The sequence below is a fragment of the Miniopterus natalensis genome, chromosome 10 (genome assembly GCF_054644295.1).
Source record: "Miniopterus natalensis isolate mMinNat1 chromosome 10, mMinNat1.hap1, whole genome shotgun sequence".
Taxonomy (NCBI): Eukaryota; Metazoa; Chordata; class Mammalia; order Chiroptera; family Miniopteridae; genus Miniopterus; species Miniopterus natalensis.
This window is the reverse complement of record NC_142090.1, coordinates 28,247,631-28,266,996: the sequence shown is the minus strand read 5'-3', so window position 1 is coordinate 28,266,996 and position 19,366 is coordinate 28,247,631.

The following is a 19,366-nucleotide window of genomic DNA, read 5'->3' as shown; positions in this document are numbered from 1 at the left end:
TTTATACAACTTAATTCCACTGTAATATGAAAATAGTAATTCTCTATCGCTTTATTCCCTCTCCCTGTTTATGTGTTGATATTATACATTTTATATTTATGTATACTGCAGACATAAACTTTGATGTTTATTCTTTTTTTTCTTTTTTTAAAAAACATATCTTTATTGATTTCAGAGAGAGGACAGGAGAGGGAGAGAGCGAGACAGAAACATCAATGATGAGAGAGTCACTGATTGAGCCCGCAACCCGGATATGTGCCCTGACCGGGAATTGAACCCCAATCTCCTGGATCCCAGGTCGAGGCTCAACCACTGAGCCACACCGAGCCAGGCTGATGTTTATTCTTTATGTAACTTTTTGGTCTATTAAAACTTGAGAAAAAGAAGAGTAAGTATATACTTGGAGTTTGGTATATGAGCCTTCTGGTTCTCTCCATTTGTTCCTGTGGATTCAAGTTATCATCTGGTATCATTTTCTTATTCTAATACAGCTTTATTTCCACAAACATTTTTGCACTATTTTGTCAAGTATATTGCATTTCTACATGTTTTAGGTTCACTAAAAAAATTATATAAATATTATTTAATGAAGTTTTTAAATCAGTTAAAAGAAGAAGTATGTGTTTTATAAATTACCTAAATATTTACATTCACTGGTGCTTTCTTTTCTGTGTGAAACAGATATATTATTAAATAAGAAATTATCACAGTATATAGAACACACCCCAGTTTATACTTACTAATAAGATAATTTGAAAGAAAATGTGCCAATTGTTAGTTCCAATTCAATTTCAAGTTCTTTTCATCTTTATTCATACTTTAATGTATTTTCTAATTTCCATAAAATGAATATATGTTATTTTGAATTACATAGGTATGCTATAAAATAGAGATTCTAAGGTTGTAACTTATTTTCAGTGCTTTAAAATTTTCTCTGAAGATCCCATTCTACTTACTTAATTCAGGAACATTGATGAAAGTTGTGATGTCTTTAGGCATAATGGAATGTGCACAGGACTCCACAAAAATGTCATTTATAATCATCCAGTCAAAGAATTTACTTTCCTCAAAGAAAATTATTGCATGTCATCAAGAAGTAAACATTTTCCAAAGAATGTGACAATGGGAGAACAATTTGAATTGGGATAAGGCATCCTCTCATATAAGCAGAATTTTGGGAAAAAATTCCTTCTCTTTATTGAATTTTTAGTCATAATGAAGGCTTATTTGTATAAAGAATCAAAACATGTTAAATTGCTGTGACAGTTGAGTTGGCAATTCCATGGATAAATGTCTAGATGATACAAAGGAAACTGACCAAAACCATTTATTTGTGCCACTCTTTGAGGCTCCCTCACTTCCCCTCCTACTAAGATAAATAAATGCAACTGAACATCATACCCTATAAAGGAATAGAACTTTTCGAGCTACTCTGTGTCCAGTTTAGTTTTTTGAATAACACTTTAGGTCTTTACCTTGCTTTGAATTTTCTCTCTGAGATTACAGTATGTTTTCATCTGTATAGTTTCAATGTACCCTCTGGGTTTTAAACAGGTCTTATCTGTGGATGAACTTTTTAAACTCACCATTTCTTAAATACATTACTGTAGTTGTATTTGAACACAGATAGGTTAATAATAATTAACTACCTCAATTGTATTTCTTCACTTTTTTTGGTGGTTTTCATGTGCATAATGAGTTAAGTAATAAGCTAACCATGGTACTTAGACCTCAAATGACACTGCTGTTAATTAGAGGCTACATTTGCTATAGTTACTATTGGAGAACTGTTTAAGTTGATGTAAGTATATTCACAATTATGGGCTCTATTTTTAAGGAAAATGACATTGGCAAATGAAAATCCAGAATCTCTCTTCAGACATGAAGGAAAATTAAGTAATTTTAGAAAGAGAGTAAATGGGGTGAAAGTGAAGCATTGTACTTTTCAAAATATTAATTTAGTAGTGGGTAATAACTTCATTGTTCTCTGATTATTGGTAAAGGCAGGATGTGCTTATTCTCCTTTAAAACCTTGTATTAATAAAATTGAAGGTTGTGTGCTTTCCACAATGTATGTTCTGCAACATTTTGAAAGCTTAGTTTGGAATCCCTGTGGTGCTGACTGAACGAAAAAAGGAAGCAAAGTCTTCTCCAGATTTTAAAAACCAAAAGTATTTTTCAGAAGTCATGTATGAAATAAACTGCTTATAAGAAAATGACTGTAATGCTACTTCAGTTTTTAGTGTTAGAGGGATCTGTTTAAAACACTCTGACATAAAAAATAAATCACCTTTAACTTCAGTTATTAAGTGCTAACATAGCATTCTTAGAAAAGGGTGGGTTTCTGGCATTTCAATGATAGACATGTATGAAAAGAATTGTATCAGCGTGGAAACCAAAATCTCACCACATTTTTTTTTTAGACAAGAAAAACGGTGTAATAGAAATTAGAGATCTCTAAAAACAGTGCTGAAGACTAATCACTGTTAGGATATGTTTTTGTATTTTTGAGTTTTAGAATTCTTTTGTTTTTAGCATTCATTTAAAGTTCTGAAAAATACTTTGAGTATACTTGATTCATCATCATTTTTGAAATTTCAAACATCTTAATGAATATTTCTAAATAAGTATTTAAAATAAAGCAGCTATCTATATGGTTGCATTATTAGCTAATACGTATTTTACAAACTTTGAACAGCATCTCTGAAGGAATCAAATGTGTATTTCTTTAGAGTAATACAGCCCTTTTATAGGCATTTAGGAAAATCTTTTATTATTCTCCTTCAATTTTTGTTTTCTGTGAGTGAATTTTGGACTAGAAGTGATGTAGACAGTATCTGAACCTAGTGATCTTTTTCCTGTGATAAATTTTACAAATACTGTCTATCATTCCTGATAGAATGTCTCCCAGCTCTTTTAGTTGGGACTACCTACTCCTAGGAGCCAACACACTCCATAATCCCTCTTTCCCTAAAAGTACAAAGTTCAATTATTTTTAATAACTTAATTTAAAATATATGCATATTTAAATGAAGGCTATGGTAGGGAAATCAAATTTAACTTCTGGTGTAAGAGGCAGTATTGATGAGAGAAAAGAGCACTGGTCCAAGATATTAAAATGTCTAATATTAGTTCTACTTTTTTAGAAAGTGGGTGTTTAACTAACCCTGAACCTTCAGAGACAGCCCTTGGTCTCTCTCCTCCAATTAAGTGTGTTTCAAAAGAAATCAACTACTGGGACAAATCATCATCTGTAAGAAATGCTAACTATTAAGACCAACGTCATGTCAACTCATCACTGTATAGACCATTATGAGGGCTAGTTAAAATGCATACATAATATTTTTATTAAATTTATTGCAATGACATTGGTTGATAAAATTATATAGGTTTTAAGTGTGCAATTCTATAATACATCATCTGTATTTGCACTGTGTGTTCACCACTCAAAGTCAAATCTCCTGTCACCATAAATTTAACCTCCTTTGCCCTTTACTACCTCCCATAACCCCAGTTCCCTCTGGTAACCAACATGCTGTTGTCTGTGTCTGTGAGTTCCTATATATTTGTCTTATTTGTCCTTTGATTTCAGTTTTATGTCCCACATATAAGTGAAATCATATAGATTTTTACTTTTTCCATCTGATCTAGTTCTATTTTTTAAATACCGATTTGACCTTGGAAAAGTCATATCATTTTTCTGAGTCCTCATTACATGTTTATAAAATGTGATTCATCATATATTCACATGATCAGGATTAGTTTGAGAATCATTGTTTATTTGAAAATATTTTTGAACTGCAAATTATATTTCAAACATAAGGTAAAAATAAGATTTATTGCAGCTAAAAAACACCTAGAGTAAATCTTGAAAAACACTACTATATGATAAACTAAGTTAAATATGTAGCTTACAAAGTACATCTATGGTGTATTTATGCAACATCAAAATACCTGGTTCAAAAATGAACTTTTATATAGGGTACATTTTCAAATAAAATTTCACCTGCTCACTTGCTTTTTGTATTTATTTTGTCAGCCATCAGAATTATTAGTGATTATGTAGTTATCAATGAGCAGTTCAGTAGACACTTTCAAAATTAAAATCACTGTGATAAATAAACTCTTACCACAAGTGACATCATCAGCTTTAATTGTTCACATCACTGATGACCATGCTACTTCAAGGAGTGAAGAGAACTGTTTGATATAGCAGGACATTGTGTTATTATTATTGTTGTTTAATCCTCACCTGAGGATATATTTTTAAATTAATTTTAGTGATAGAGGAAGGGAGAGAGAGAAAATCATCAACAGGTTGACCCTGCTGGGGATCAAACCTGCAACCTAGGTATGTATCCTGACTGACAATTGAATCAGCAACCTTTTGGTGCACAGGAGGACTCTCCAAAAACTGAGCCACCAGGCTAGGGCAACATTGTGTTTTTTAATAAGCAAAATGTAAACAAGTGGTAATGGGCAACAAAAAATATTTCAATCTTATAAAGCATCACTCTACCAATAGGTTTCTTCTAAAGAGTTTCCCACCTCTTCCACAACATCCTCCTTATTCTCTAAAATTCCATAGTCCTGGGCTGCTGCACACATAGAAACTCTGCCCTGGCCCCTAGAGTTGGTGTCACATATTTGGTGCCATGACCAGTGTTGCTTTGTAAGAATTACCTAGCTGCTCCTGTGAGGATATAAAGCCTTCCTAACTGTAGGTGAGTCTTTATAGTCAAGAGGACCAACATGCTAAAGCTTTCTGCACTCCCCAGAGTGCAAAGGAACACTGTTATCATACTTCCATACTTAAAGGCACATTAAAACACAAAAACAAAAAATGCATTGCTTACCCTATTATAATAACTTATTTTTCACATGAGAAATTTTTTCCCTATGTAGCATTCAAAATAATTCTCTTATTTTCATAATACCAAGTGTGACTGAGTACTGAAAAACCTCAGAAGTTTAACATGGCTAAGAAGGACTAAGTAAGTCTGATTCACAATCTCAATGACCACTAATAAAAACTTGTGGGGAAGATTGTGACAAAAATATGCCCATCTCCACATGGAATAACTAATCTTATAATAATCATCTTTCATTTACTCTCATTTATTTCAATGGGAAGTATATAATTAGCAATTTCATTTTATTGGACACATTTGTATGTTTTTCAGTTCTTACATCTTTAAATGTTACAAAATTTCTGGATTCATAAATATTCTCACATATTTTCTGAAAAATAAACATCTATTTTCAAAATGAATTTACCTCTATTTTCCGTAGGATCAGCACTTATTGTAAAGAAAGCTGTTGATTATTAGGAATACTTGAAATCAACAACTGATATACTAGCTTTTCTATTGAACAAACACACTGAGTTATAAAGATGTATATTTATAACTATACATTTATATTTTTAAATATTGCCCCTATTTATTAAAAAAATTAATCTCTGTCACTTTTAATGGCCAAAAATAAGGAGCTCTTTGGGCACATTCACCCATTCTTACCATAACAGACTGATATAGTATGGTTAATGTATACACAAAAATATACATTTAGGTAAAAACAAACACAAATCAAAATCATTCTCAAATTCAGATTATTTTTCTACCCATGACTAATATCTTGAAATTTCTAATAATCTAGACTTATTTTTTACTAAAGTTATCAAATATAATACAGATAACAGTCTCTCAGATAATAATTTCCTACAAAAAGCATCACTATCCATTATTGCTTCCCACTTCTATAAATTAATTTCCTTCCAGGTAGGAAAGAGATCTATTTCTACTTTTTCCCCCACTATAAGTACAGATTTTAATTTTTTCTTTAAAAGTTACATAAAAATATTTGGGGTCTTATATTCCTGTGGCCAAAAGTATGCTAAGTGAAATAAGCCAGTCAGAGAAAGATAAGTACCACATGATCTCCCTCATAAGGGGAATCTAATGAACAAAATAGATACAGAGACATAGAACCAAGGAGCAGTTGTACTAATTTCAGAGGGAAAGTCGAAGTAGGGAGTGGGGGAGAGGAGATCAATTGAAGAACTTAGATGCATATATGCATGACCTATGGACACAGACAATAGTGTGAAGGAGGCCTGGGGGACCAGGATGGATGCCAGGTGGGGGGCATCAATGGAGGGTGAAAAGGGGGACATCTATAATACTTTCAACAATAAAGTTAAAATGAAAAGTTTAATCAATATCATGTTTTCAAGCAAAGTTCTAATTATGATTTTTTATATTAGTTTTGTAGCATTAAGAAAATAAATTAGGTTTTAATGACTGAAATATAAAAAGGTAAAAAAAGGACTAGACAAATTAATTTTAAGGAAGTTCATATAGAGCTATTTACTGACATTTTAGGTGATGAAAATTAGTAGTGTGGAACTTATAAAATAGGAAGACTTTTTCAAATGAAACACTTTTAGATATGCTGTTACTCTTAAAATCTTATGTATATACAATAAGTAACCAATAATTTATTTTATGACAAAATGCCCTCACTCCTATTGCTTTTATCTAGTGTGTTTTCTGTGTGTATAGTTTATCACAAGAGGTGAAGAAAAAGTAATAACTGAACTCAGTGCAAACCTATCACAAGTGAAATATTCTAAGAAGGAAAGACACTCAAAACATACTACAATATTTTGGTATCAGCATTAATAGAAGAAAAAGTGATTTGAACTTAATTATGAAATTATTACCACTTTATCAGTCATTAGCCATTTCTTTCAATGTCACATTTTAAAAATATACTGCTTACCATTATGATTAAGAGCATTAAGCCCGGCCTGGCGTGGCTCAGCGGTTGAGCGTCGACCTAGGATACAGGCGATCAGGGTTTGACTCCCGGTCAGGGCACATGCCCAGGTTGCGGGTTGCAGCCAATCAATGACTCTCATCATTGATGTTTCTATATCTCTCTCTCCATCTCCTTTCCTCTCTCTGAAATCAATAAAGATATATTAAAAAAAAAAAAAAAGAGCATTAAGTTAACTTAAATAGAGATCTAACTTTTTATGCTGTATTTATGTGAAGAAAATTTATGCGAAGTGAGATTAAAGCCAGTTAATGTATGGGTAAAAAAACAATTAGAGATATGAAACAAGTAAAATTTTTCTAAAGTGTCAGTTACACTTGCCTTATTTTATTTAACAGTTTAATGTCAATTAAAATGCTTTGAGAACAGGGTGAAAAGAATGAGCATTATAGGGAAAATTACATGGAAGGGAGAGAAAGTCTAAAATGCTTAGGATCTGAAGCTGCAAGAAGAGTATAGAAGAGGATAATGAAGTCTTTTGAAAATACATTCTGCTCACTCCAAGCTCTTCCAGGACTTGAATGGCTCCTTCCTTCTCCTTCAAGAATCCATCTATGCCCTGCTTGACATTACACATGTCAGTTTACATTTAGTAAATATAGTTTATCTCAACTTACATGGAATACACAATCATAGGCAAACTCTCTTACATGAATAAGGGGCATTTTGAGTTGAGAATCAGAATAAACAAGACTAACCAAAAATGATACCATTGTAATTAACCTAGTTATTAATAACAGGAAAGGAGCAAAGAGAAAGCCAAATAACACAGGCATGTCATTTGTGCTCCTTGACACTTGCCGACATGGCCCACAACCATGTGAACCCCTGCAATGGACTAATGGACTGTTACTAGCCTAGTGCCAAAGGGGACCCAATTCCAACATGGAACAGAAGTTCTGGACTCTGGCTTTGCTTTTAGCTCTATTAAATCCCCATCTGCACTTCTTCCAAGCCTGGATTAAGGGAAATGGGACTTTGAAAATGCAGAGATGTAATTCCATGCAAATAAAAATCACTCATTCTCCTGTGTAGGTCTCAGAAAATTATTTTTCTCAAGATATAATAAGGCCTGGCTGGGTGTGGCTCAGTGGTTGAGCTAAACCTAGTATCCAGGCAATCAGGACCTCAAGAACTTGAGAAATCCACCCAATCCTACAGGTATTACAGGCACAGCCTGATGACAACTGTGACCTTGGCTTCTCCACCCTGAGTGACTGATGTTCACTAAAGTTCACAGGAAATTCCTTGTGAATGAGAGTTTAGCAAAGCAAATTTGAGAAATCCTATGTGATCAAATTGATCAATTGCCACTCTTGTGTTTATGCAAATAACCAAGCAAAAACTAAAACTGGACTTAATACAGTCTCTTTGAGCATGAGGGTTATCTTAGGGAGAAAAATTGTGTGTCAATGGAAACCACAATGCCCAATTTAACTCCAGTGCATTTAACTGTCTTCAAAATTTTGTTTTTAATGCTATTTCTTTATATGCCATACAGACCTCAACCTGATAACATCACCAGAAATATTCTAACTGCAGATACTGCTTGCTTTCATTCCAACAGAAGCCCTGCATTTGGAAATCTTCACAACTAGTTTATGATTTCCTGTGTGCATCAACCTTTGTGTTTTGTTTGCTTTTGTTTTCATAGATTGTAGGTCTATTTTCTTGTTTACCTGATTGCTTGCTCACACAATGTAGGCCTCACTTTAGAAGCCATCTATATCACTGTCTTCTGAAATGGTTTGGACTTATGGTTGGGTCAATAAAACATGAATGGTCTATCAGCTTCGCTTGAAAATACTTTCCCTCTTCTGCCAAATGGTTCAGACAGAAAAGGCCCACAGTTTCTCATGGAGAAAGTCTTAAAATATTTTCCTTAACTTAATTTATATTAGTATGGTGGACAAAAGGATTTTAGACAGGTGCGGCACACCTGGCTCTGGGGAAGCTACTCTTCAAACTTGATCGGGGACACTGTAAGTTAATCTTTCCATATATCACATGGGTTGTACCTATCACTAGACATTTAGTTGTTATGTCTCCTCATTTTGAATTGTGCCTTTTAATCTTCTTGTCAAGTTTGACATTTCTAGAATACAAAGATGCCAACTTGTCTAATGCATCATCCTCTTGGATATCGCCTATGTCACATCTCAGGGATACCAAACTGACCTGGACTTTACAGAATACCTCTTTCCTGCATAAAGACTCATTTACCTTTTTGCTTCCCCCTTCCTGTGTCAGACAAGGAGAATCCCCAAACCTTAAGATAGTGAAATCTAAAACCCTCTGACAGCCTGAAGCAGTTACAAGAAGATAGAGACTTTCATCCATTTTTCCTTTGTAAGATTACAAGAGTTTCCTTTTTTTCTCAGAGGGGATTGATACCATTGTAATTAACCTAGTTATTAATAATAGGAAAGGAGCAAAAGGACAGTCATATAGTATAGGCATCTCATTTGTGCAGCTTTGCCAAGAAGCTGCAGTTTCACACTCCCCAGGTCTTTTCCCACAGATCACTGAAGGAAGGGACTGAACAGGGTGGAGATCAGATGCATGCCCAATAAAGTCTGGGTGACATAAGGAAGATTCGTGCCTGTCAGTCACACCTGGGAATAGGTCATTGGCCAGAGTAGGTGTGGCCACTGCAAGGGCACAAAATTTGAGATATTTAATCCTCTAAACAAAAGAGCTTACTCTCTTGGCTCCTGGCTCTTTTGGTTCTCTTGGGACTCTTGTTGCAGGTGGCATGCTCTCTTGGCTCCTCTGCATTTTCCCATGTGGCCTACAGCCATGTGGACCCCACACAATGGACTAATGGACTGCTACTAGCCTCATACTAAACTGGACCTAATTCCAACATGGAATGTGAACTCTGGGAACTGGCTTTGCTTTTAGCTCTATTAAATCCCCAGCTACACTTTTTCCAAGACTATATTAAGGGAAATGGGACTTTGAAAATGCAGAGATGTAATTCCATGCAAATAGAAATCACTCATCCTCCCGTGCCAGTCTCAGAAATTTTTTTGTGTGACATATTGTAAGGACACCGCCCACCCCCCAACACCCAATGGGGAAAAGGATATCCCATTTCCACCAATAATAAAAATAGATGTTCTGACTCCAGGTTCACAGGGAACCAAGAGTAGAGGATCAGTATAAACAATGATAAAAACAAGAAATTTACTGAAAAATTTTTTAATCAAAATTGAGCCATAAAACTTTCACTGTTTGATAAAATCTATTACATACAATGCTCACAGGTTTTTTTTTTCAAATTGTAAATTATTCGTTTATTTGAAACCAACACATTGCTTTCCATTTATTATTATTTCAGATACTTTTTTCTTCTTCTGAAACTTTCCAGGACACAAAATGCAACTTGTAAATAATTCTGGCTTTGCAAATCCTCATATGCACTCACAGATTACACACTGTTCTGATTAAACACTGCAAACATGCTACTCAATATGTAAGCCTGTTTCAACTCACAGTGGCAGCTGATGTATAATACACTAAGCTGACTACTCAAGGTATTTGTACTGGTTCGCTATTCATTTTTATGTCAAAGATTTGATATAAACAAAGCAATTGAAATGATATATCATATGGCTACTGACAAAGTTTTTTAAACCTATTCTTGTACTTAAGTTCACCCAAGTCTTAGCTAAATGCAACAGCCTTTGCTCTTCCATGCACAAATGTCCACATGATCTAATCAGTGAACAGTCACAGCCCAGGCAGGATAATATGCTATTTAAACTTAACAACCATCTTTAAATCACTTCATCAAGGGATACTCTTGTTAAAAGCTTAATGATCAGAGAAAAAAATGAAAATTTTCAAAAAGAAAACAAGAACATATTTCTGGGTTTGTCTTATAAATTGCCTTCACACCCTGATTGGCCACACAAGAAGGCTCAGCTTATTGCTTAAGCAATAAACCCAATCTTCTTAATGGAGGGAGAACACACTGTTGTTCCATATTTTCTTGGCATTTTAATCTCTGATCAGGAATTACTACAATCTATAATTTAATAATGAGAGGGTAATTCCTGAATACTTCTATTTTTGTGGTGGGCTAAAAAAGAAATTATATATATATATATAGATTAAGAAGCTCATCCTTTAAAGATGACTAAAATGAATTTCCATTGTCTTCCAAAATGTTTTTATTGCTCTCATGAAACTCATCCAAGATTTAAAATGGAAGTGGGGAAAAAAGTTAAGCAAATAACTTTCTAAAATGCTACAGGACAACAAAGGAGAAAGGAAAAAAATTTAAAGATCAAATATAGAGGGAGAAAGAATGAAAAGGGGGGAAGAAATAAGAAAAGCTTTTTGAGGGTTTTTAGTTGTTTTTCCCCACTCCAAAATAATGAGTAAAGTATTTTAATTATAAAGATGGCATAGAAATCTGAACCAATGCATCCCTTTTTAAATCCCTGGTAACTATTAGAATAAACCCATTATTTTTTACCTAAAGAGTTACTAAGGAAAAAAAGTATAATGTGACTTTTCAAAGTTTAGAATATTTTTTTTTTTAATATATCTTTATTGATTTCAGAGGGAAGAAAGGAAAGGGAGAGAGAGAGACAGAAACATCAATGATGAGAGAGTCATTGATTGGCTGCAGCCTGCAGCCCGGGCATGTGCCCAGACTGGGACTCGAACCCAGATCACCAAGGATCCTAGGTCGACGCTCAACAGCGGCGCCACACCCGGCCAGGCAAAAAATTTCTTATATTTTTCTCATAATATGTTCAACGTTAGAATGTCAATTTATCTGAATAAAAGTGATCGGATAAACACACAGAAATGTAGTTATCAATTATCTTGCTTATGTAGATATGTAGAAAAAAGATCTCATAAAGATGCAATATCATATTCTTTTCAAAGTAAAAGCCAGCTTTGTTCCTTTACTTCTAATTTCCCTTGTACAGATTTTCAGCTTCTGTATTTCAATAACAACTTATTTTATCATTAATTTTTCAGAATTGTATTTTGAAATAAACAAGTTTGTCCATGGACTAATTTCAACAGAAAAACTGCCTTGGAAGGATAAAAATTTTAAAAAAGGACCACTTATACAGAACCATTCTTCATTGCTCCAATTGGGATGATTTTGTTGTTAGTCCAATTGGGTGTGTCTGATGGAGTCATTTTATCCTCTTATTAATTAGAATATTCCAACTTAAATAAAAAGGAATAAGAACTGCCTGAAACCAGTAATAATAGACCCTACGTTAGTAACAGAATCATTAAGGAAATGTACCTTTAGAGGCAGAGTGTCCTCTGATAGATTTTTAAAAAAATCCCTCCTGCATTGAATGCCTATTCTAAAATTCTTTTTCTTAAAGTCAGCACCTATTTTACATTCCACCGAAAGAAGTCAATTAATATTCAAAAATAACTTTTTCTTAATAAATGCTATTAACATGTCCTTAACTCTCAAAGCTTTTAGAATCTATCATTTCTGTGGTGTATCCACTCTGATACCAAGCTACTGCTTATTTGCTTGTGTGTTTTTAAACAATTGGGTATTTTTCTCAACTACCAGAATAATATAGTTATATAGGGGTCCTACAGTAGTCATTTAACTTCTTTGAACAGTCTCTTCAACTGTAAAATGAAAAAAAAGCCTGGTCTCTACAGACTCCTTTCTGGAGTAAAATCTCACAAGTTTGTCATGTTTATGCTAATATTTCAGCCATCTGAACAGCCAAACAGATCACGTGCATGTGCTTTTACTGGAGGGGAGGAGGCTGTCAATAACAGCAAAACTTTGTAAGAAATCTGTTTCACTCAAGTTTTAAAATGTTTGTTAATCTCATACTTATTTCATTTATTTTTTTCAGTAATTGACCAGTAATTTAGGTTAAGTAGTTGAAGCAGTTGCATGTGTAGATTTAGTTTCAATCACAAATATACTGATATGTCTGAGGTGGTCTTAAAGAAAATATGTACTTAACTGCTTAATAAATTACAGTTGGAGGAAGCAGTATCTGATAAACTGTTTGGGTAGCAGAATAAAATTTCAATATGTAAATAATGCATTATCTATTTTCTGCTTCCATCATATTATAATTTCTGATTCTCAAAACTGTTGCCTGACAGGTCGGTGTTCTCCCGGCCAGGTAATGATACATTTTTCCGCTTGTCAAACTTCCTGGCACCCTTTTTCATTATAGAGTATTGCTATGTGCTTAGCCACTGTGTCTGTTCATGCAGACACACTCTAGCTTCAGTTTAACACTAAAATTGATTTGCTAGGCAATCCTTTGCTTCTTCACATTTCACATTTTCCCATTGAATTTTTTGTGTCAGGAGCATAGCACTGTCTTTCTACTTCTATCCTCAGAAATCTGAACTCTGAGTTTTCTGAATATTTAAATGGCTTTGGGATTGATTTCAGTGTGTTTCATTCTAGAATATGTTGTTGGATGCAATTTTGTATTATTCTCTGAGAGTACGTACTCAGTGCTTGTTTTTATTTTGGACTCTTTCTGTTTAGTATAAACTTACTGGTGTTTTCACATTAGTTAATGGCAGGAGGCTGTTTTTGCTTGTTTGTTTTTTGTTTTTGTTTTTTGTAAAAAGCAAAGTTCCTAATTAGTATTTTCCCCAGAACACATATATTAGAAACAAACACTCGATGACATCATACAAATTTGTTTGAAGTTAATAGGTTATTTTTATAAAATGAATATATAAGAAAACAATGAAAAATCAGTACCCTTACACAAATTAAACAATATGTTTTTATTTCTTGTGAAAGTGGAAGAGAAGAATGCAAAATGATTAAGGCTTGCAAGTATATGATCTAAATTGGCACCAGATCTTGGATGTTCTCAGGAGAATTAAAAGTCCAACTGTTTAGTGCTTGTTGATAAGACATATTTCTGGAAGCATATTGTTTTAAGTGGTCAAATTTGGAGACTTTTGGAGTGTAGGTGAAAGTTAAAACTTCTTTACCAAAGCATAGTCATCGTGTAATAAAATATCCAAGTTCATTAATTTAGTCAACCTACTATCTATTCATCAAGGAGGAGAACAAGCTAAGGGGGTTTCATATCTTTCTCTAGCATAACATGGTAAGTGCAGCAATCCAATCTAAAGGTAGAATTGATCCTTTGAGTAAAATAATTAATGATCCCAACAAAAAAGAAAGCTGTTACGAGAGAGACCTCTAGTGGAAAAAAATGCAAGTGCCTTGGCAAGGGGTTTTATTGTTTATGCCTCATCTCAAAATCAAAATTTGCATATACTGTTTAAGGCAGCATCCACAAAAGATCAAACTAAATTCCTCTTTAATGTTTAGTACCTGGGATTTGTTCAAGCAAATAATGCTTTTCAGAGCAAAACCAATGAAGTGCTTGAGGGAAGGTTAACTTCTTAGATGTTAGATTTTGAAAATCAAGTCAGAGATATCTAAGAAGAAAGACAAGAAGATTTGTAGAAGAGGGAAATAAGAACTTGGAGGCACTTCATAATCTAGGAGCTATAGCTTTATTTATTTCTTGACTCAATCCTTTAATCTTAGGTAATTTTTGGAGTGTAAAAATAGTGAGGTAAGGATTAGGGGAATTTTGCAGGTTTACACAAATCATAACATTTAATAATAAAACATTAAAATACTAATCAAAGTTATTTCTTAGAAAAAACAGCAAAGGTTTGTAATTTGCAGAGTACGGTGGCATTGAAGAACAGGTTATTTAAAGAAAATAGTTGCTTCTGGATTATAGAGTATTTCATTCGACTGATGCTCCTTAGTTTCGAAATTATTATTCTCTGTTCTCCATACAATTGCATTTAATTCACCCTCTGATGTGTAACTAATTTTAACTACTTAGTAATTTTTTTTCTTTAAAATATTGATGATATTGATGATAAACATGAAAATTAGAACATGTTTTCTGGTTAGAGATCTAACAATAAATCACAGAGAAATTAGGGTCTAGTTACTATTTTTAACAACTAGGTAGTAATATAACTTCTAACTTAAATTAGACATTTGCTTTAGTTCAGAGAAACACTGTGACCCAGAGCTATATAATTTAAGAAAGTGGTCCAGGCATAAAGAAGAAAGTGAAAGAAGTTGGTAATTCAAATGTATAGCATTAACTCAGAACAGAAATATGGTGACAGTTTCTAAGAAAAGAATTTAAGCTGTGGGAACCAGTTGCCTACAATAAATTTCCAAAATTATCTTCTATAATAATGACAATTGTTACATACACCATTAAAAAATAACCATAATATAGCTTCAGTTTTTGTTATAGTTTAGATGTATCATCTAAATTTATGAAAGGAGTGTTTTTTGAGGCTATTTTTTTTTCAGTGTCAGCCCCTAATTTTCTTATCCATTTTTAATTCTGCCTAATAAAACTCTCTTCAATTTCTCCTCAAGACAATAAAAGTTTAAAGCCTATTTACGATGCAGGTTATTCAGACTTTATATTTCATATTAATATATCTCAGTTAATGCTGAAGAGGATCTATCTTTCCATTCTTGCCAAAGTCTGAACATCCCAGAAAACAGGACATAATAATTTCAAGGAAGCTTGGTTCATGAACCTCTTCAAATTTGGGCTGGCATCTGGCAGCCAGTTAAATGAGACCTGGTAGTGGTGTGTGTAGGGGGCTGTTACTGAAGAGTGTAACACAAATTTTATTTCCCTGATTTTGTTCCCATATTACAATGAAGCTTCTTCAGAGAAAGAAAAATAGCTTCAAATTATGAAGGCTTTGAGTGACATTTTAAAAAATATTTTAAAATAATTATAATGGCCAAAATTGTATCCAAAGATAGAAAAGCATAAAGCAACAAGTTTATCTGGCAACCTTTCTGATTCTTTCTTTTTTAAAAGAAAACTAATTGCATTCTTAAATTTCCATGTGTTCTTTAATGTACACATTTAAGTTTATCACTATTCCTCTAACAGTGTTGAGCCTTGTGTCTTCTGGCTTGTGTACTTCTCAAGGGTTTTCTTCTACTCTTTCTGGTCTTAATAGGTCTCACCATTCATGATCCATGAAAAATTAATTTCCACAAACACCTTAGGACATGAGAAAGAGTAAAAGTGGAAACAAAAGTCTTCAGAATTTTCCCTAATTCTCATTGGAAAAAGAAAAGTCTCAATTTTGTCTAGCTAATGGGCTGAAATGCAAACGGCTCCCCACTTACCATCTTGTGTCCCCACGTGCCTCCTTCACATACACACATTTGTGCAAAGGCCTGTGCCCACCTGCCCATGAGCAACAGGAAATAGCTCTGGAATTACAATGTTATTCTTATTTTAGGTATGTAGCAAACCCGTCTTTTTATTTATCATTTTAATTTTTAAATTACAGTTAATATACAGTATTGTATTACTTTTAAGTGTACATCTAGTAATTAAACATTGTATAATTTAGCCCGGCCGGGTGTGGCTCAGCGGTTGAGCATGGACCTAGGATCCAGGAGATCGGGGTTCGATTCCCGGTCAGGGCACATGCCCGGGTTGCGGGCTGCAGCTGATCAATGACTCTCTCATCATTGATGTTTTTATCTCTCTCTCTCCCTCTGCTTTCCTCTCTCTGAAATCAATAAAGATATATTAAAAAAAAAAAGAAACATTGTATAATTTACTAAATTATCACCCCAATAAATCTCAATCCCAACTGAAACTATGTATAGTTATTACAATATTATTGACTATATTTTCTATGTTGTACTATACATTCCAATAACTATTACATTACTACCAATTTGTACCTTCACCTTTTTTCACCCAACCTCCCAACTGCCCTCCCATCCGGCAACCATCAAAATGTGCTCGTTTCTATGAGTCTGTTTCTCTTCCACTTGTTCATTTATTTTGTTTTTTACATTCAATTTTTGATAGATATGTATTTATTGCTATTTTATTGTTCATATTTTTATCTTTTTCTTATTTTTCCTAAAGAAGAAACTTTAATATTTCATGTAATACTGGTTTGGTGATGATAAACTCTTTAAGTTTTTTCTAGTCTGGGAAGCTCTTCATCTGTCCTTTAACCTTAAATAATAGCTTTGCTGGATAGAGTAACCTTGGTTATAGGTCTTTTCTTTGCATCACTTTGAATATATTTTGCCACTCCCTTCTAACCTACAAAGTTTCTGTTGAGAAATCAGCTTACAGTCTTATGGGAAATCTCTTGTAGGTAACTAATTGCTTTTTTTGTTGTTGCTTTTAAGATTCTCTCTGTCTTTAACACATGATGTATCTTGGTGTGGGCCTCTATCCATTCATCTAGTTTGGACTCTCTGAACTTCCTGGACTTATATGTCTATTTTTTTACCATGTTAAAGAAATTTTCTGACATTTTTTTTTTTTTTTTCAAATAGGTTTTCAATGTCTTGCTCTCGCTCTCTCTTCCTTCTGACACCTTTATGATGCCAATGTTGGTATGCTTGAAGTTGACCCAGATAGTTGCACTATATCTTTTTAATTCTTTTTTTCTTTTTTCTGTTCTGATTGGGTGGTTTTTTGCTGCCTTATCTTCCAAATTGTTAATTTGATTCTTGACTTCATTTACTATTGATTCTCTATAAATTATTTCATTTTAGTAAGTATATCCTTCATTTCTAACTGGTTCTTTTTTATGATCTCCATGCCCTTTTTTATGCTATTGAAGTTCTAAGTTTATCTACTCTTCCCCTAAGTTCATTAAGCATCCTTATAACCAGTGTTTTGAACTCTGCATCTTGTAGGTTGCTTGCCTCTATTTAATTTAGCTCTTTTTCTGGAGTTTTGTCTCTTCTTTCATTTGGGACATGCTTCTTTTTCTCCTAATTTTAGCAGCCTCCCTGGGTTTGTTTCTATATATTAGGTAGAGTTGCTACTTCTCCTGGACTTTGTAAAGTGGCCTAATGTAGTAGATGTTCAGTAGGGTTCAGAGGCATAGTCTCTTTGGTCACCCAAGCAGAGCACGCCAGGTGCACCTTCCCCCTGGGGTGGGCTATGTATAGTCACCCTTTGTAGTTGAGCCTTGATTGCCATTGGCACATCAATGGGAGGGACTTATCCTCCCAGGCTAATCAGCTGAAGGACTGACTGTGACAACCCTGAAGGATGAGCAGTTCTGGGGCTCACTCTTTGGAGCAGAGCTTATTTCAGTTTGGTTCTAGTGCTTGTTGAGTCTGCCACTTGAATGTGTCACTAGAGGTGGTTGGATGGTGCTTCGACATAGTCTTAAGCTGTTGACCAGGTGCACTGGCTCTGGGACTTCCTAGGAGGTGAAGACCAAGATCAGCCATTGCCTCTGTTCTGCCTTAGACCACCTGGCAAGAGCTACAAAGCGACCTGCAGATGGTTGCAAATTATGCTGGGCTTGGAGCTGACCAGGAGAGGCCAAGTTATGAACTAAGGCTGGCTACAGCTAATGCAAAGCCTGGGACCACTTAGCAAGAGGTGGGAGGCATGCAGAGGCCAGATGCTGGTTGTATGAGAGATTTTAGAAAAGTCTGAGGAATGAGCCAAGACAAGACATTCATGTTGAAAAGCCACTGAAAACATCTTGTGTGGGCCCACAAGTTGGTAGGGCAGGGTCTCAGGGAATCACCAGGTTGGGGGAAACGGTTATAGCCAGGTTGATGGAGACTCAAATGTGGCACCCACCTGCTAGCTTTGTGGCAGAAGGGTTCAGAAAAGAAACAATGGCCACTACCAGCATTTCTGTCTGAGAGAAAGCTGGCCCCTACTCCCAGCTATCATCCTGATGCCAGATACTTTAGTTTCTCCCCATATGTCCATGATGCCTTTGGAGCTGCTGCCCCAGTGCTAAAAATCAGAGATAATGAGTTTAGTAAATTCATGTGTGGGCCCTTTAAGAGGCATGCCTGATGTGCCAGCCGACTCTGTTTTACCTCTGTCTTTTTTTTTTTTTAATTTATCTTTATTGTTGAAAGAATTGCAGATGACACCTTTTTTTTCCTCATTGACCCCTTTTACCCCACACCCACCTCCCAACACAGGCCTTCACCACATCATTGTCTGTGTCCATGGCTTATGCTTTTATGCATATAAATTCTTTGGTTAATCTCTCCATTCCTACCCACCCACCCCACCTTCCCTTTGAGATTCATCAGTATGTTCCATGCTTCTATGTCAGTGGGTCTATTTTGTTCAACAGTTTATTTGGCTCTTTAAATTTCACATATGAGATCATGTGATATTTGTCTTCCTCTGCCTGGCTTATTTCATTTAGCATAATATTCTGCTGCTTCATCCATGCTATCCAAAAGGGTAAAAGATCCTTCTTCTTCACAGCTGCATAGTATTCCAAGGTTTAAATGTCCCACAGCTTTTTTTTAATTTATTTTTAATGTTGAAAGTATTACAGATGTTCCCTTCCCTCCCCCACATTGATCCCCTACACCCCATATCCACCCCTCTCCCAGGCCTTCCCCATAACAATGTCTGTGTTCATGAGTTAAGCTTACAGACATATAACATCTTTGATTAATCTCTTTCCACCCACCCTCCCAGCCCCACAT